This window comes from Labrus bergylta, chromosome 6 (assembly GCF_963930695.1).
Source record: "Labrus bergylta chromosome 6, fLabBer1.1, whole genome shotgun sequence".
NCBI lineage: Eukaryota > Metazoa > Chordata > Actinopteri > Labriformes > Labridae > Labrus > Labrus bergylta.
In genome coordinates this window covers 32,649,121-32,669,771 of record NC_089200.1, presented here as the reverse complement: position 1 = coordinate 32,669,771, position 20,651 = coordinate 32,649,121, and the positions used below count along the sequence as shown (strand labels likewise).

General features: G+C 44.4%; 1 protein-coding gene across 1 annotated transcript in view; it reads left to right on the top strand.

Annotated features, from left to right (window-relative positions):
* arhgap39 (Rho GTPase activating protein 39) overlaps positions 1-20,651 on the top strand; it is a 79,449-nt gene that overhangs the window by 804 nt on the left and 57,994 nt on the right. The gene's annotated exons all lie outside the window — the stretch shown is intronic.

The window sequence follows — 20,651 nt, the reverse complement described above, 5'->3', positions numbered from 1 at the left end:
CTATGAGATGCTCTCTGGTATGTAGAAGAAAATAAAAACCCTTCAACACAAAATCCCCTGTCAGATCTTTTAAATTCAAATTAACAGGCTTTACTGGAAAATTTAAATATTTCACAACATTCAACTCAACCAGTTCTGAATCAGTAATTCCCTCCAGCTAATTTGTACCTGATTTTTTTGTTTTTTGTTTCCTGAATGCTCGCTCACCTTAAGCCATGTTCTCACCATGCGGGAGACAGCAGGAGCCAATGAAAGAAGTCATATTTTTGTGTTTCAGGTGGAGAGAGTTGATGCACAAATGAACGAGGTCCAGTTTTGAATTGAAATACACAAGTTAAAGATGATGAAGACTTTTCTTTTTTCTACACACACACACACACACACACACACACACACACACACACACACACAGGATCCTGTGGACATGCACTAAAGGAGAGATGTCAGAGTGAAGCGGCTGCCCACAGCGAGCGCTCCTGAACTGGTGGGGGTTCAGTGCCTTACTCGAGGGCACCCCAGCAGTGCTTAGTAAGTGAACTGGCACCTCTCCAGCTTCCAAACCCTCCAGTTCCCCCCCAAAGTCCCAACAGACTGAGCTACTGCTGCTGTTCTGTAGCTGCTGGCAGGGCCGTATAGCACAATGCCCCAGAAATTCTTTGTGGGCCCCTCTCAGCATAGTTATAATTTTTTTGTTTTGCCTTTGTGGTCCCGCCTGACATAAGCACCCACATGCACAGCCCCCCCCCCCACCATCACTGCTGTTGGAGTAATAGACAATGGCAGTTTCTCCCCTGCAGCACGCAAGCTCATAAGGCCGGGTTAATAATTGATGGCTGTTAAATTTGTGTTGCATGGGTCATCTGGCCTCATGTAAATCACTTGTGCCGGTCTGCCCCGTGGGCCCTGGAGCACTATACAAATCCCTGCATGTGTTAGTCCGAGTCCTATCACGTCAGGGGGAGCTGAGGTTCATCACATGCTGAGGAGATATTTTCACCCTGGAGGGGTTCTTGTGGCTCTAATAGACAAATTGAACAGATTGTGTGTTTTGTGCAGTCAGAGGGGATATAATACTAGAGACTGTTTCTGACCCCCTGCTTTACTTTATTTAGAGTCCCCTGGTTGGTTGCACCCAGGGTCTGAAATTTACTTTAGGACTCACCATCCAAAGCAGCGGGTAGATGAAAAAAATCTCTGGCCACCATGCATATTTTTGATTGGCCGAAATAACAAATAGTGTTTTTGTGTCGTATGCACATTTAATTGACTTCTTATGTTCTGTTGAATCCAATCACAGATTTAAGTCACGGATTGGATCATTTGATCACATCAGGAAATTGAGAAATGATAAGAAACACATTTGCTAGCCTTTATTTGTTTTACAGGTAGTAGTGCCCAGATGATACTCATAACATAGTGTTTATACATAAAACATTTACCCGCCCTGTGGCAGATAGCCCTCGGAAATTTACTCGCCAAACGGACAATCTACCCGCATTTGGTGCTTGGCGGGTGTTTATTTCAGACCCTGGTTGCACCCAAACTCAGCACCTTTATTTCAGGTCTGTGAGCCTAACCGTGTCCATGACCATGAGGCTAATAGATCCATTTCTCCAGTGACTGGTGAGAGATGGTGATGAGAGGATTATTCAATAAATCAATAAGTCTGTTGGCAGAAAAGAAAAACAATTTTCTTGAGAATACTTTATGAATCAATGATTTTAAATACTCTGGTTCAATGTGACGATGTGCTGCTCTTTGTTTCCTCTCAACACAAATCACATCTGCTTCATATTTAAATGTCCTCATGTTCGACTCAAGTCTATTGAAGCAATGGCTGAACTCCACGATATCATTAGCAATCACCAGACACAACACCTGGCTTTAAAGGGAAAGAGATGATTCATTTGATTCCTATAACGGCCAAACATACATATGAATAATTAAGATAATAATAATAATTCAGGAACAGTCCTCACACTCCAGCAGTGATGTTGAGCTTATTTGCCTCTTTACAAAAGACACATAAAGATGTGGGTTCAGCCAAACTATCAAGGTGGAAGAGGAAGCGTTCAACAACGAGCTCTCAAACAGGGCCATTATGGTTTTTTTTCCACACAGTGCACTTATTTGCATCTTTGGTTTGAAAACAAAAACTCTGTTGATTCTGATGTGGATGGCTTTCACATCCATTACGAGCAGTGTGTAATTACCTTGGAGTCTTTCCTGTGACATCACATTTATTGTGAATGTTGTGTTTTATGCTCCTCGGTAGGTACAGTCGTTTTGCAGAAAGCCTTTCAGCGCTCCCTTCAGTGAATCTGATGTTTAGAAGTCGACCATATGACAGACTGCTTCATATATGTCTGACTGCAGCTGCTCGTCTAACTCACATCTCAGCATGTGTTGTAGTGCAATACATTCCAGTCTGTTGAGCTACTGTGAGCCGAGTAATTATGAACACTTCTCCGCTTTTATTTCCTCCCACAGCATTGTTGTTAAACAAGGCCACTAATTAATAGCTCCTAAAACACGCTGTTAATGGGAACTCTCTTTACGCTCTGGTTGCTGTGGAAATATTTTATCTATTTATTCACATAAATACTAAAGTCAGTGAATGCAGCATCATGAAAGGAACCTGGCAGTTGTTTTCTTTTTAAATCAGTCTTCCTTTAGAGTCTGGGCTGAACTCGAGATCATCCTGAGAAATGTTGTTGACATACAGAATGTTTCCCGGCACACATGCCGGCTCCACGCTGCACGTCGTCTCCATGTCTGGCTGCCAGCTTGACATTTGATCCCAGCAGTAGGGTGGGGCACTGAGCTCATACATGTTGTACAGAAAGCAGCAAGTGGGTTGAAATATTCATATGGCCGAGCTCGAGCCGCCAAGCTGCTGCCATATCTGTCACATGTGCTGTGTACTCCTGGGCGACAAAGAGAGGCCAGGTCTTCAACCTGACTGTGGATTACCTGGTGCTATAGCTTCACCAAACCTAAGCCTCCATCAGTACTTTGTTCTCTCCTCAGCCCTGTGCTTTGAAACATACCTGATATCACCGACTGACTCACCCTGCTGTATCCCTGGAGAGGTCTGAATGAGGGCGGCTGTGGCTCAGTGGGTAGAGTCGTTGTCTCTCAACAGGCCGGAAGGTTGAGGGTTCAATCCCCAGCTGTCAGATTTGCCCTTGGGCAAGACTGCTGATGAATGTGATGAATGTGTATTAATGCAGCAGCCTCTACCATCAGTGTGTGAATGTGTTGGTGTGACCTGTGTTGTAAAAGAGCTCTGAGTAGTCAGAAGACTAGAAATGCGCCATATAACCATTTATCAAAGGAGATGGGAGGATAATGATAGTTAAGCCGCCTGAACAAATATTTCAGTTAGTACAATTTGGGATTACTTCACAATGCAGTTTACCACGGAAACAATAGTGAAAAGCAAACACAACAACTTTGAATGACAAACACACTGAGACAAAAGCTGGAAAAGGTGCATGGCATAACATGAACCCAGACGAAGGTCAAAAACAAAGAAATGATTTGACAGACGTCAAAGAGCACCAATAGATGCTCAGGCACTGACCACAACAGACAAACATCCAGCACAATGTGTTGGCCAACATTAACACAGCTGTGTAAATTCTAACATTTTTTTATATTTAACAGAATCTGATCACAGACCATCACATTTACAGCTAGTGTTTAAATAATGATGTAAATCACAAGATCATCAAGATAGGATGAGATGAGATGAGATGAGATGAGATTCAACTTTATTGTCATTACACATATACAAGTATAGAGTAACGAAATGAGGTTTGGCATCTCACCAGAAGTGCAAATAAGCAGAAAGTGCAAGAGTCTGTGCTATGTACAGTAATTACAAAATTTACAGATGTAGATTAAAAAAGTGAATTATTAGGTATATCTGGATGGCTGGATTAATGGGATGCTATAAATATAAATAAATGCTATAAATAAGTAATGCTACAAAATAAGTGTATTCTTAGGATTATAATATACAGATTAAGATGCAGTGAGCATGCTATACTAATAATATACAGATTAAGGTGCAGTGAGCATGCTATACTAATAATATACAGATTAAGATGCAGTGAGCATGTTATACTAGTTTACAGATAATATAAAGAATATGGACATAATATGAACATACTATAATACAATAATACAGGTGGATGAGAGATGTGTGTGTGTGACCAGGAGGAGTGGTGGGGGGATGATGGGTGTGAGGTGATATGCAGGGGAAAGGGGGGGGGGGGGTCAGCAGGGGGCGGAGAGAGAGAGGGAGAGAGAGAGAGAGACAGAGTTCAGAGTTCAGGGGGTAGAGTTCAGTAGAGAAACAGCTCTGGGGAAAAAGCTGTTCCTCAGTCTGCTGGTTCTGGTCCGGAGGCTTCTGAAGCGCCTGCCGGAGGGCAGGAGGGTAAACAGTCTGTGGGCAGGGTGGGAGGAGTCTTTAAGGATGCCATGAGCTCGCCGCAGACAGCGTTTTCTTTGGACATCCTCAATGGCAGGAAGTGGACACCTTGTGATGCGCTGGGCGGTTTTTACCACCCGCTGTAGCGCCTTACGGTCTGTGACAGAGCAGTTTCCGTACCAGACTGAGACACTGCTGGTCAGGATGCTCTCGATCACACAGCGGTAGAAGTTCATCAATACAGCTGAAGACAGGTGGTGTCTCTTCTGTGTCCTCAGGAAAAAGAGGCTTTGATGAGCCTTCTTAACCAGACTGGAGGTGTTAGTGGACCAGGAGAGGTCCTCTGTGATGTGGGTCCCCAGGAACTTGAAGCTGGAGACACGTTCAACAGCCATCCCGTTGATGTGAATGGGGTTGTGCGTGCTTCCTCTTTCTCTCCTGAAGTCCACGATGATCTCCTTCGTCTTGCTGGTGTTGAGGAGCAGGTTGTTGTCAGCACACCAGGCGGCCAGATGCTGTACCTCCTCCCTGTAGGCCGTGTCATCGTTGTTGCTGATGAGGCCAATCACCGCCGTATCGATCCATGTACAGGTCTGCAGTCGTGGGTGAAGAGGGAGTAGAGGAATGGGCTCAGCACACAGCCCTGTGGTACGCCTGTGTTGAGTGTGATGGTGGTGGAGCAGGTGTGTCCTGACCTAACATACTGAGGTCTGTTGGTCAGAAAGTCCATTATCCAGTGACGGAGGGAGGTGTTGAAGCCCAGGTCTCCGAGTTTAGTGTTTAACTTGGAGGGGATGACAGAGTTGAATGCTGAGCTAAAATCAACAAACAGCATTCGTGCGTATGTGTTGTTATTGTCCAGATGTGTGAGCACAGAGTGCAGCGCAGTGGAGACTGCATCCTCTGTACTCCTATTGCTGCGGTAGGCAAACTGGAATGGGTCCAGTGTGGGTGGGAGGCAGTTTTTCAGGTGTGCTAGGACCAGTCGCTCAAAGCACTTCATTATGATGGGTGTGAGTGCCACAGGGCGGTAGTCGTTCAGGCCTGTCGGGCTGGAGTGTTTCGGCACTGGGACAACGGAGGAGGCTTTGAAGCATGCTGGCACAGCTGCTTGGGCGAGGGACAGGTTGAAGATGTCCGTAAAAACCCCAGTGAGCTGCTCCGCACATGCTCTAAGCACGCGCCCGGGGGTGCCGTCTGGACCAGCAGCCTTTCGAGCGTTGATCCGGCTCAGTGCAGCGTGGACGTCTGTGGAGGTGAGTGAGAGGGGCTGGTTGTCTGCAGGAGGTCTGGTCGTGGTCTGTGTCTCCCTGTTGTCTCTATCGAAACGAGCATAAAAGTGATTTAGCTCGTTCAGGAAGGAGACATCTGTGGTTATCGGGGTGGAGTTTCTGGGTTTATAGTCACTGATGGCCTGGATGCCCTGCCACATGCGTCTGGGGTCGGAGATGGAGAAGTGTTCCTCTACCTTCAGCTTGTAGCAGTGCTTGGCCTTGATGATGCCCCTCCTCAGGTTTGCCCTGGATACGCTGTAGGCCATTGCATCATCTGATCTGAAGGCGGTGTTGCGGGCCTTCAGCAGGAGACGCACCTCCTTGTTCATCCATGGCTTCTGATTTGGGTACGTGGTGATCTGCTTCCATGTTGTAACACTGTCGATGGTGGTGTTGATATAATCCAGCACAGAAGAAGTGTAGGTGTCAATGTCTGTGTGAGAGCCCAAGGTAGCCTGAGAAGCAAACATACTCCAGTCTGTGTGATGGAACTTGTCCTGAAGTACAGAGTCTGTCCCCGCTGGCCACACTTTAATAGTTGTCACTGATGGCTTCACACGTTGGATGAGTGGGGAGTACTTGGGGATGAGGAACAAAGAAAGATGGTCTGACTGTCCCAGGTGGGGGAGGGGGGTTGTGGTGTAGGCTCCTGCGATGTTTGTGTAAACATGGTCCAGAGTTTTGTTTCCTCTTGTATTGCAGGAAACATGCTGGTGAAATTTAGGGAGCACTGTCTTTAAGTTTGAGTGATTAAAATCACCTGCAACTATAAATGCAGCCTCCGGGTGAGCAGTCTGTTGTTTACTGATAGCGGTGTAAAGTTCCTTCATAGCAGCTTTTGCATCGGCATCAGGGGGGATGTAGGCTGCAGTTACAATAGTGGAGCTGAGCTCCCTTGGCTGATAGAAAGGTCTACATTTAACCATGAGAAACTCAATGTTAGCTGAGCAGTGTCTCCCAATAATGACAGAGTCTGTACACCAAGCTTTGTTAATATAAATGCACAGCCCTCCTCCTCTGGTCTTACCGGAGTCCTCTGCTGTTCTGTCTGCTCGGTGTGTGTGGCGACCGGCTAGCTTGATACCATCGTCCGGTACTCCGTTGTTTAGCCATGTTTCCGTGAAGATCATGACATTACAGTCCATAATTCTCTTGCTGTGGATGATGCGAAGTCGTAACTCGTCCATTTTGTTCACCAAAGACCGCACATTAGCGAGGAAAATGCTGGGTAACGGGAGACGGTGTGGTGTTAGCTTTAGCTTAGCTCTTGTACCTCCGCGCTTCCCCCGCCTTTGTTTACGGTCTCGACGCCGCCTGCGAGCACTTCCGCCCGGCCGGGTAGAGTGCGTAGCCTCGGGTGTTTTGGCGATCTCAGGGATGAGTCGAAGATTGTTGATTAGATCGTCAGGGTGGTGTATTCCAATATCCAAAAGTTCCTGTCGGGTGTAGGATGTTAAGGCGAGGCTGTTCCGTACGAACAGACCCAAAATGAACAATAAAATTACTGCAAAATTGCAAATCTGAGAGAGACGCTGGGCCTCGCGATGCACTCGCGCCGCCATCTTGGTCGTATCTGGTCTTGGTCTGATGGGATACAATCATAGTATTAATGTCTGAAGCCTGAGTGACGTCACCCGTCTGTTCCTGCAGGGGGCGCTGGAGTCCCATCGATGGCGGTTTCCATGTTGGAAATGCTGTCTCAGCCTATCTTCATCACCCTTGTTAGCTCCGCTGCCTGCCATTGTCTTCTTGATAGCAGTGATGTGTAGGGCTCGACCAATATGGTCACCAAATATGCTAATATCGGCGGATAATATCGCTGGCCGATTAATCGGTTTAGCTTTAGTTCTGGGTGAACGTGCATGAAATAGATTTCAAAATAAAGGTGTGTCTTGGAGTTGTTGCTATACATTGATGTTCTGACTTTCTATCGATCTGATTTGATCATTGATCAGCCAATCGATATATGGATCTTCAAGTATTCACAAGTTCCCCATTAATTTAAAACATATGCTCAGAATGAGGAGTCACTCTCGGTCTTTGAGATCAGCTGTTTGTTATGTGGCTCTGGAAAAGCTTTGTCCTGTCTGAGAAAATACAAAAGGGCCGTCTTTCTTGAGTGCTTTGACTTTTGCTACAAGCTCTTCCAGTCACAAATCTCAGACTTCTCACCATATTAACTAAGAAACTGGAAGAGAAGCCTGTTTTGTCTGTGTCTGTCTATCCTGAGGCTGGACTTCATTATACGACAGATAGACACTGAAACTACCAATCATAACAGAGAGAGAGAGAGAGAGAGAGAGAGAGAGAGAGAGAGAGTTGCCCTCTGTGGCAGACTTTAAAAGTGAGACTAACCTGTGGGTTCAGCTGAGATCCTAACAATGCTTCATAGATAAACACATACATTCTGTCAGTGTGACCTATGTCCCCAGGTCAAAACGTTGCACAGGTATGACGTTGCTCATGATTTCATATCCACAATTGGACAGATTGATAAATAACTCCTGTATCACTGCTCATCAATCATTTTGGACAGCTCCCTAAATTCCCCACAGTTAATTTCCTTCACATCTGCTTGAATGTGTGTGTGTGAGTGTGTGTTTGAAGAGGCAGTGTGTGTGTTTTGTAGAAACTGTTGGCTTAATGAAATGTTGATATACACCTCTGGGTTGTTGTGTTTTGCTCTCCTGGGCTCCATCTTTGTCCCACAGCCTGTCCCTTATTACCCACATGAAAGAATCCACAAACTGCTCTGTTCCTATTGATGTTGTGGCTTGAAAGTACAGCAGCTTGTACAAGGCTGCAGTCTGAGCTATTCATTTTTCATCCAGTTAATCAGTCAGCAGTGGCTTGGAAGAACAAGCCTCAGGAAGACACTTGTCACTGTTTCCTAGCAATATGTCCCAGGTTGTAGAGGGACGGTTAGAGGACGTAAAGCAGTATAGACGAGTGAAGGCCTCAGTGGGAAAGTGATTCTACCTTTTCTGACTGGCTACACATGAAAACTGCTGTCATAACTGTCCCCCTGCTGTATCACACTGCTTCCTAATCTCTCTCAAATAGGGTTGACTTTCTGATTGGTGGTTGTTTTTTCTTTCTTTCTTTGCTTTCTAGGGATGTAACCGTACACAGAAGTCACAGTTGGTTTATGCCTTTGTTTTGGGGTCACAGTTCCGTACAAAAGCGACAAAGTGTCCCAGATACATGCTTAAAGGAGCAGTATGTAACTCTGACCCCTAGTGTTTAAAATGGGTACTGCAGTCTAAATTCTGAACATTGTAGAGAGCTGTCTCTCTCTCCCCCCCCCTCTCTAGAGTAGATGCTCACACAGGTCACCATGTGGTGGACACTGAAGCTTCAGTGTTTATCCAGCTCTGCATGGGTCTGTAAACCTTTCTGTGTTCTAACCTCTCTCCATTTTTCAAAAGCATCTCCAATATTGATCCTAGTTTGAGCACGTTTCTGCTCGTGGAGCTTATTAGAAACATGCAGAGGCTTTTTAGGTCGGGTACAATCACTTCTATCTGAACCACTTCTCTTGGTTTGACCTGATAACTGCTCTCATATCTGACAAACCGAGGGCCATCCAAAACAGCCGTGTGGGGGGGGTGTCTTAAAAGCGCAGGCCTACCTTCTCTGGTCCAAACAAATCCAGATCATTCAGGAGCAGAATCTAAAGTTAGAAGGAGGACATACTGACTGCTGCATTGTTGTCAGAGAAGCCAGCACTTCAACATAGCATGTTTCCTTAATGTCTGATCAGATAGTAAGATACCTTTATCATTTCACTCACTACACATCTCACTGATTTGACCTTTAATCTGAATAAACTTTATTGTCACTGTACCAGGGTACTATGAAAGTACATATCTGTCATGGCTCCATATAAGCCTTTAAGAACAGTTACGTTCTATGACGTTTTATGACTTCAAAATCTATTGACTTGATGAGTTTGTCATACGTTTCACATGTTGTCAAGTCAAAGTAAGGCGGCTGTAAGGTTCAGCGGTGCCATCCTTCAGGGTGCTGTATCGACATCTTAGGACAAAAGAAAACTCAAAATAAAGAGTTTTGTGAGACCAATGTGTTCCACCTGGACTTCAGCAGGGTCATCTTAAACAAATCACAGAAGACATTTGAATTGACCTTTCTTTCGATAAAATGTTTAAATTGAGCTTTGACCTCTGAAGACTTTTTCTCCTCTCCCTCCACTCTGAGTTGTAAGGTCTTCACCAGAACAAAGGATAATATGAAACTTGCTATTCATTATAGAAGTATTCCTTGTATGTGGGCCGATAGAGTCGAGTGAAGGAGTAGAGGGGGGTGAGCTGGACAGAGGATGAAGAGGAGGGTAGCAGGAGGAGAAAAGAGACAAACCCATGAAAGAATATTGACAGACTGGACAGTGGGAGAGCAGCAGCAGCAGTGCCAAACGTACAGTAGCGCAGTGAGAACAGCATGTCGCCTCCGTCTTTTGTGCCCAAAAATGAGCCTGACATAGTGTTAAGCTCTCTGCTGCTATTGTTGGGAAGTGTTTGCTTATGGCTGCAGAAAACCCTATTTGAATTAGAATATGAAAGTGAGCAGCAATAACGGCGTATTGACCGGCATTGACAGTGGATGTAGGCAGGGGGGGGGGGGGAGGGAGGGGCAGCAGAGATGGAGGGAGTATTGACGGACGAAGAGAGCAAGAGATAGAGCACTCTCTCACCATAATAGGATTATTGTGTAATTGTGTTTGTCTGAAGGGTTGCCCCTAGAGGCTCCCAAATGTGTGCATATGTGTGTTTGTGTGTGTGTTTGTGTGTGTGTGGGCCAAGTGGTAGGAAGGGGGGAGAATGAGCTGTTTTGGGAGCATAAAATTGAGAACAACTTGGATGGATGGCGGGGCATGTGAATTTTTTTTTTGGAAGCATCTCAGTTAAAGCACTCCAGATCTGCTTCAGTGTCCTGCTCAAGCTGCTTTCAGACAGAAGGCGGAAGTGTCACAAAGCGCCCTGTAGTGCCACAAAGCGCCCTGTAGAGCCGCAAAGTGCTGCTTGCTTCCATTCGGCGCCCATTGTTAACTAATTGTGCTGCTCAGACTGAGAGTGGCTGTGGTTTCTCTTCAGTCTTTCCATTCGGCACAAGCCAATCAGGAAAGAAGACACATTGATCATCTAATTTAAACTTGATTATGTATATAAATGATGATTCTTATAAATGATAAATAGCATCCCTTTTGATTTTCCTGCACATTTTCTCTGCTGTGCTTTGATTCCTGAAGATAAAGTCTGTTTATGATTTGATGTTTTTGTATCATGTTTGTCCTTCCGATTTGTCCGCTGTGTCTACACAGGGAGCGAGAGAGAAAGCATGCACACACAGTTTTCACTGGTTTACTTGCTAATAGAAATGGACCACTGGTGCAGGAAATGAAACATTGCCACACTTACTGTCTCTTGCTGTCAGTATGTTGGAGCCATAAAGTCCTTTTTGGATCCATAGATCCAAGGTGACCACCTTCACAAACTGCCATGGTCCCCACTCCCCAGGCGATGTTTGCTAATGTCTAAATGACTGTCATGATTCCCTGGGTGCTTTTCATTATGCTGACATGTCTGCTGCCTCCTCTCTCTAACATCTTAGCTCCTCCCAGTGAGGAGAAAGAAAGATATGAGGAAGAGATGTGAGGACAGGGGAGCTGAAATGAACCAAATGGGAAACCCTTTGTTCAATAATGGAGGAAGCATTTCTCATTTAAGGGAAAGAGAGGATGAGCAGAAGAATGAATTCATTAAAGGAAATCACTCTCTTGATTTTTCCAATTTTACACCTAGCAGGTTGACATTTTTTGTTTAACTTTGGTTCAAATTTAGTAGCTGCTAGTTAGTCCATGTTTTATGTTTATTTTTAAACTGATGATACGCCTGAAACATATGGCAGTGCTTTCATTGTTAAAGGCTTTATATTAGATTTTTTGATCCAGCAGATGTCGCCCTTGAGCACCAGCATGAAACCAAAACAACTCGCTGTGCATTGTGGGTTTGCATGCTAATGCTAGCGATCTTTATCTTCACACTGCATGTAAATTTACCTGAAATGAGCGTGATCTAGAAACACAGTTAAGCAGTGAGTACAGTATGTTATTCTTCTTTTCTCTAGTCCCTCAATTAAACAACTTTTATATGTGAGGGGAGGAGTCAGCCGGCCGTCCCGGCGATGTAAACAAACTGAAGGTAGGACTCTGAAAACTCAGAAAGCATCACAGACAGTGGGACACGGGTGTTACACCCATTGTAGACAGTCAATACTCACAGTTATTTTCAGAGGATATACTTGATTTCTATTATATTTAAGTGTGAAAAATCACAGATAAAACCTTTAAAAGAAGAATGTGTGACATGTTCCACATCAATAAATCATAAATCCAATCTGTCCTGTGTAAATGTGTCTCTCAGTCATGACTGTCTACAATGAGGGAGAAACTCGAGTCCCGCTGGCTGTGTTGTTGTCAGAGCTGTGTTTACATGGACGGGACGGCCGGCTCCTCCCCTTGTGTATAAAAGCTGTTTTAGTCAAGAACTAGAGAGAAGAACATACTCACTGATTATTTGGATGTTAGTAAGAGTTTTTAGATCACGCTCATTCTGTGTCAGTTTACATGAAATGTGAAGCTACGAGCTAACTAAAGAGTGCTAACATTAGCATGCTAACACAACAATGTGAAGCTACGAGCTAATTAAAGAGCGCTAAAATTAGCATGCTAACTCAACAATGTGAAGCTACTAGCTAACTAAAGAGCGCTAACATTAGCATGCTAACTCAACAATGTGAAGCTACGAGCTAACTAAAGAGTGCTAACATTAGCATGCTAACTCAATAATGCAGGACACAGTGATTGCAGCTCGAGCCAAGAACATTTTTGTCCACCGCTTGTTCTTTATGGTGTTTAAAACTGGTGCGTTCTAATTTGATAACTCCTTCATGTGAACGCCAGTGTAGGGGGGTTGGAGGTGTGTCTCTGGAGGAGGGCGGAGGCTTCAGTATGGAGGAGGTGTGGCCAAACAGCGGTTTGTTTTGGTTCCATGCTGGTGCTCAACGGCGCCATCTACTGGATCAAAAAGTCGCACATTCTTCCTTTAACATGACGTGTATCATGCAGCCTCCATGGAACTTTGAGGGCTTTAAAATAGAGTGCATAAGAATGTGCGATATCACCTAAGATAATGTCTTTATTGTTGTCAACAATGTGCAAATTGACAATATGGTATATGTCACTCATTTGTAGAAAACAATCAAAACAGGCCTGGAGAGTCCACACACACATTCACTGCATATGATCGAGCCGAGTGCTGCACGTAGGTGTTGAGAATATATTTAGTGTTTAAGGTCACAACTAGCTTAGCTAGCGTAGTAAAACATGAGTAAACAAATAGCGCTAGAAAACAAAACACAAACACCACCAGCCACCAGATGTTGTTAGATTTAGAGACCAGTCGTTGCCCATCCTCACTCACATGGAGCTGGTTTGGCTTCGAAAAGACGGATGTTACCCAAATGAAGCAATCTGCAGACTATTAAAAACAATAACCAGCCAGCTCGACAGCTAACGCGTTTCACCATTTGCAACTTAAAAACCATACAGAGTATTTAATAAAAAGCTTTGGGAGTGAGCAGACGACCACGACGGAGCAGCCCAGGGGATGGCAAAACAGACAAACACTCAAACTAGTTCAAGACTATTACTAACACATGGAATGATGCAAAATATCCTACATTTCCATTATTGTCAAAATCCCCCAAAACATGGAGATATCATTTGTGGTCAGTATGTCACACCCCTATGTGTGCATTGTTGACATCAGTAAGATCTGGTTTTTGCTTGACATTGTGTAAACTGTGGTTGTAGCAGAATGTTTGTTAGCTTCCTAAAGCTCCTCTATGGGCTCCTCAGTCCTGAGTCAGTACTACTGCTCAAACTAAGCTCTGCCTGTCAGCCTGTCTGTTCCCATTTACCAAAATCCACTCACACAGATGGAAAAACAAAAGCTCCGCAATTATGGCGTCCCTCATATTCCAAATGGAATCAACACGTTCTCTAATGAATGCTGACATGAAATGTAGCCTTAAAATCTTTGGAGCATGTTGATGGGGTAAGAACATGTCCGTAGGCTGTAACCAATCAGGTGCTGCGAGCATTTTTAGTATCCCAAGAATTACATGTTACAGAATGTGTATTTAGGGCCTGAGCACCGACCTCAGAGCGAGGAGCCTATTGAAACTCAAGGAGTTATTTTCCTCATTTGCACAAATGAATCACTTATTTGGGGGATTTTACGTGATCAAAACCTCACCAAATTTAACTCCATATTTAGCCTCGCGTGAAATTTGTTTATGAAAGTGGTTTCAGTGAAAGGGGCGTCGCAGAATGGCTCCACAGCGCCACAAGACGTCACCCAGGGTACTGCGCTTAACCTACATGCAGGAAAACTGGTGAGCAGATGTATCTCGACGAGAAAATAATTCCCAGGGTTCCTATTTGAACGATCTTTCCCCCAAGGACGTTCATCTAATCAATTCAAGTTTGCTATCAGCTGAAAGTAGACAAGCTCAAGATTCAAAGTTGTGCGAACCACGAGGTTTCACAACAGGGCGTGGCGGGTTGTCGTTTGATAGGTCATTGAAAGGGACCTGGTTGTAAAGAATAGATGGATTGAACAGGCTCCATCACAGGAGTCCCATGTGGTCATTGAATGGGTATTGATTGGTGGATTGATGATGTGTGACAGGAAGTCTGGTTGATTATGACCTCAGCTGTCACTAGCAGCTATGATTTAGTTAGCTGCATTGGTGTCATACTCACAATCACATGATCACAAACTGAAATGAATTCAGTAAAGGAATTTCTATAATTCACCTCACAATCTGAACTGTTGGTATTTCAGTCCAATCCAACTAAACTGAACGCAAATATGTTAAGACGACGGAAAATAGATAAAGCATATTTTCTGTTAATATAATAAAAATATTGATACCTGGCAGCCATGAGAAGATATATTATTGGCACACAAAATATGGGGATACTATGCTGTGAAGATGTTTTCCCTACGTCTACTAACCGGACAGGTTCAAGCTGCTGGTACACCTTAATAAGTATTATTATTATTCATGTGGACCTGTTGCCTTTCTGGAAAAAGATGGTTATTTCGGTTATTTTGGTTATTTGTTTATTTAAAAAGTTTATCTTGACTCTCCTTATAATATTTAAAATGTAAATGATTTTGAAAAATAAATCAGAGATAAATATAGTCATTTGTAAACAGGGACGGTGTGTTCAGAATTTTTTGATCGTGTGTTTCTATAACGATGAATTAATCATGAATAATGAAAGCCTGTGATCTGGCAGGAATTCTGTGAAAGCTGGAGCCTCAGAGCTTTTCTTTGGAGCGGGAGGGTGTGTGGGGGGAGGGAGGGGAGGGGTTGTCAACAAGCAGGAGGCAATTTTAATTAGCCATGCTGCTGTTGAAGAACTAATCAGCTTTAAGCGTGGATCTGACACACACACACACACACACACACACACACACACACACATATTTAGGAGGCTTGTGGAAGTGAAACATCCCCCCGTCCGTCAGTCATTGTGTTCGTTGGGGTTGGAGGGGTTAGGGAGGTGAGGGAGTGGTGGGGACGAGCAGCCAAGAGAGAAAGGAAGTTGCAGTGAGACACTTTGATTTTTACACAAATAACACACTGCGCCTTTTCCTAATTAATCACTCAATCCTTGTGATGCCTTGTTCTTCCCTCTTTGTCTCCTCGAGTTGGGTGGTCTGAGGAAGCACTACAGTTTGTGGGGTCATTACAAAACATGTTAGCAAGGAAGAATTATACCCCCCCTTCCCAACACAAAATCTCCCTCTCTAAAATCTTAAAGAAAAACCACATCTTTTATGAATCTAGTTTGAATTGCATCGTTACAGATGTCTTTCTCACTCCACTTCCTCCTCTATGTGCTTCTTCTTCCTCTCTTTCTGGGACAAATGTGTGTGTGAGGGTGCCCGGGTGCATTTATTATGATGAGGATGTTTATCTTATTAGGGGAAACCTGTTATAATTCTTTAACACTTTCAACAGGGCACTGACAGTTATCTGTCAATCAACGCTGACTGACTGATATCTGTAAAGTAGCGCGATGGAAATAGGGCAACACACACTGACACACTGCAAAGGATCCCCATTTAAGATCCTTAGACTGTAAACGCTACAAGCATCAATAGCAGTAGTCTTCCCCTTATTAACTCCCCTGTTGTTTCTCTTCCCCTCTGTCTCTCTCTCTCTCTCTCTCTCCCGGTCCTCTTGCTTGCATTGTTCCAGATATCTCACAGTCTCTGTAGCTCATACAGGCCACGGCCTGCCTTCCTCCCACTAATGCCTCTGGTTGGTTCACAGGGTAAGGGCAGAGGGGTCAGAGTGGTCAAACACACAGACACAAGTGTTCTGCTAAGTATTCAAACAGTACAAAGTCTTGCACACAATCTGTCTCGCGGGGGGGAAAAGTAAAGCACAATTACTATGAGCAGATGCTGAGTGCACTTCCTGTTGTAAGACTTGCAGAAGAAAAGTCCCAACTCTTAAGTCTGACCACAGGTTTGGGGGCGGCTGTGGCTCAGCTCATCACAAACATGGGGATTGGAGTTATGCTCGGTTTGAGATTTGAGGAAGGTGAAAGCATCAATAAGACAATGGTACACCTAACCATTGCAGCAACAACTCTCACTGCTACTGCAAGTCCCATCACTGCTCCACTCCTCACCATGATGCTCCCCTGTTCATGTCCATGTTTGTTTTACAGCTTCAGACCAATTGATTTGAGAAACCTTGATGACCTTGTGAGAAACAAGACAGGTGTCTTGTGTGTGTGTGTGTGTGTGACAATCTGAATTAAAACCTTCTACTGCAGGTATTCACATGTGCAGCATCCAAGGGTCACAGAATTTATGAAGGCAACTGTTGCTAGGAGACCATCTTCCCACGCATTTATGTTCAAGAGACTCCAACATATACTACTGCATCCAGCCAACACACACACCAGTGTTGTAGACGAGTCATCAAACCTACAGTCAGAGTCGAGTCTCGAGTCCCCAGTGCTCCAGTCCAAGTGGAAGTCCTCAAGGTTGAGTTTGAGCTGAGTTCCAGGATAGGTTTCAGGTCTCCACTTTAACACATGAATGTGTTTATCTGATGATGTTGAATTCTTTTAACCTGAGCTTGAATTCCGAGTCTTCAATGTTATACTTTATCTAAAAGCTGAAGATGTAGTTGAAACGCACGCACACCGGTTCTTATTTGTCAAACATGACGCGTTGCGGGGACAAAGAAACACACACATCCAGAAAAATAATATCCACAGCTATTATTGCTGTCAGGCCAGCTTTGCTGACCCTTCTTTAGCAAACAAATTGGCTAAATTAATTGAAAAAGTTGTGGTGTGACAACACCGCACATCGTCCTGTTTAGCGCGGGGGGGGGGGGGGGGGGGAGAGTTCCTTCACAGCGACATCTTTGCTGATGCAGTCTACAGTGAAAAATATAAATTAAAGTCTGTTGCACATTTATGGACGTTTGAGGGGAGGAACTGTTCCCCTCCCCCTCTCTTGGTCTCATATAATTCTAAAAGTACAATATGATAATCAGGAATGAATCCAATGCACAAACTTTACGATGAAATGATGAGATATGGCCCTCGGCCTATCGCTGTGCTTTGTTTTGAAACTACAGCTACAGCCAACAAGCTTGCAAACCAAACCGAGCTGACATGCAGCCGTTGCCTTCAGTGTAATGCTTTAATTATGACCAACCAACTTATTATGCTCATCATTTTATTAATAAAGCTTCATGCAGGCCTCCGGGCAAAATGTTTCTATGCATCAGTGTGTTACTGGTGGAGGCTGTGCAGCCAATCGACCGCTATCGGAGACGACCAGTCGACCTAGTTTCAAAATGTATTGGAGTAGTTTGAACACCAAATAAAGAGTAGCAGCACATCCTCACTGAGAGGCTCAATCAGAAGAGCTTCCTTTTTAATCAAGTACTTGAACAGAATCAGGAATAATCCAAAAACTGTGTTAGTGTGTTACATATTGTTGCTTTAAAGGTAACATTTCCCCTGTACTTGAATATCACCTCCAGACATCATGAATATGCAGGCTCTATATGAAAAACACTGGACTAAGCAAAGGCAGCTTTTTGAATGCAGAGCGGTTCTGCTGACAGGGTCTTGGGTTCTGAGGCGGGGCCAAGAGATGAAGGAATTCAAGCATTACACTTCTACCTTATAATGCTACAGGCTAAAATCTGTTTCCCCAGGCTACTGTTAGGATACTGTCTGTCTTCAGCATGAGAACACGCTGCTGCTCCTTCCTCTGCTGCTGCTATTTTTAGTGTGTGGGTGTTGAGAGGTCCAGATCAACCTACCAGATCATGGAAGCTCCACAGAGACTCCACCACCACCACTGCTGCAGGAACACACACAGAGGACTACATAACAGTATGGCGGGGGCGGTGATGAAGACTGAAATCTGACGATAAGAGACAAAATCGCACCTCAAGTGCTCAATACACACAGCAAACAGCTCCACCAGTAGGAAGGGAGGGTTTGAGATAGTGGAGCTTAATACTGAAGAATGTGTAAGGTAGGGTGAAGCATCACTGTGCTCTGGCTGACTTCAGGCAGTAGCTAACAATATTCATATGATGGCAAGAACTGATGAGTGGCGTTGTCCTGTCAAGTAAACGTCACATCAGAAAACGCCAAAGTTCCTTTAAAACTCCACTTGGAAGGGTTGTATTTGTGTTTGGAGAGTTGGTCCCTCTGCAGGTGGATTGGTGGCTGCTGCCTGACCTGGTGTTAGTTGAACTCATTCTGATTGCTAGTGCTGCTGTTGAACTGTAAATAACTGTATAGAAACTACTTTCAGTAAATTACCAAACAGACTTTGGATGAATGAGAAAACAACATATTTAGAGCAGCAGAGTTCTGAATATGAATATGAGACCCCCCTGCCCCCCCCTCCCGTCTGACAGGGTTAGTCTCCCGCTGTGAGGAGTGTGTGTGAATAGCCAGGTCAGGAGAATCTCCAGAGCAGGCCTCCTGAAAACATATGTGAAAACGGCTATAGTAAGCCTTTAAAAATCACAATGAAATGTCTTTAAAAATATAATCAGGTTTATGTTTAAAGGCCAAAGGGAAGGTAGAGATATTCCATGAAGTACACATCATCTCTGAACAAGTATTTACCCTCTTTATGCATCTTATTTTCCAGTTTTATTACGTATACTTTTCAGCCGACATGAGCCATGAAGGCTTACTGATGAGGAGTTTGTGAGAGAGGGCAGAGGGCGTAACTCCACAGCTAACTGTTTGTCAGGGAGGGTAGAGAGCATTTATTGATCAGTTAATGACGGAAATGAGAGAGAGAGAGGAGGCTCTACTAGAGAGCAACCTCCGGGCAATGTGTGTGCACACGGGATGATGAGATACATAAAGATATTGCTGACCAGCTCAGGCAGGCCGTTTAGAGACAAGGACAACCAACATATTATTTTTAAGTACATTTCCCGGTGGCTGGACTGGACCTGTTCATGTTAAGGAAAAAGAAACCTCGTCTGATGATGAAGCTGAATGAGATCCACAGCTGTTCAGCCACTGTCTGAAATTCACTTTTTGACTCAAGGGCTAAGCATGGCTTTTACTGGCTGGAATAATACGTATCTTCAGTGTTTGGACCCCCAGCTCCTGCAGCAACTTGTCCGATGTGTCCTTGGGCAAGACACTTAACCCCAAGTTGCTCCTTCTGCTTTGTCGGCTTCGTATGAATGTGTGTGAATGGATGAGTTAATACTGATGGACTCTTTACACAGCAGCCTCTACCATCAGTGTGTGAATGTGTAAGAATGGATGAGTTAATACTGATGGACTCTTTACACAGCAGCCTCTACCATCAGTGTGTGAATGTGTATGAATGGATGAGTTAATACTGATGGACTCTTTACACAGCAGCCTCTACCATCAGTGTGTGAATGTGTAAGAATGGATGAGTTAATACTGATGGACTCTTTACACAGCAGCCTCTACCATCAGTGTGTGAATGTGTATGAATGGATGAGTTAATACTGATGGACTCTTTACACAGCAGCCTCTACCATCAGTGTGTGAATGTGTATGAATGGATGAGTTAATACTGATCCAAGAAAATGGATCACATCAGTCCAGTTCTGAGGTATTTAAACTGGCTCCCAGTCTGTCAGAGAATAGAACTAAAATCCTGCTGATGGAGGAGGCTGGGCGTCGGGCGGGGGTTTTGGGATGACACAGTCCGGTGGAGGAGGCTGGGCGTCGGGCGGTGGTTTTTCTTTTCTTTTTTGAGCATGTTGGAAGCAAGCATTTCCAGTTTGCCTGTTTCTCTTCTGTGTGTCCTTTAAGAAGGACTCTAGTGACAGGCCGCGTAATGATGTTGTCATGAGTGACCTGAAGTAATTACAGGCTCACAGGAAAAAGAAACCCCAGAGACTGTGTTGCTGCTCCTGGGACTAAACCCACGGTACATGTTTTAATTCACTGGATTAGCACAGCTGGCAGCCACAGGGAATTCTTAGCAGGCTAATATGAATATGCGGAAGAGAGGAAGAGTTCACTTGACTTTTGAGCAGACAGACAGGCGAGCATGTGCTAGCAGGACAAACAGACAGATACAAGATGACTCCAAGCTGTCAGTGTCAGCCCCCAGCCTGGCTGCAGCTCTGACGACAGCTGCTGGCCTCGTGTCACACGAGTGACTTTGCGAGCTGAGCAGTTCATATTCTCTGTGTCATCACCCTGTCATGACAGCATATCGCTTCAAATTGGTCATGATGCTTTGTTTATTGACACTAAACTTCTGAGAGCAGTGATAGTTTAT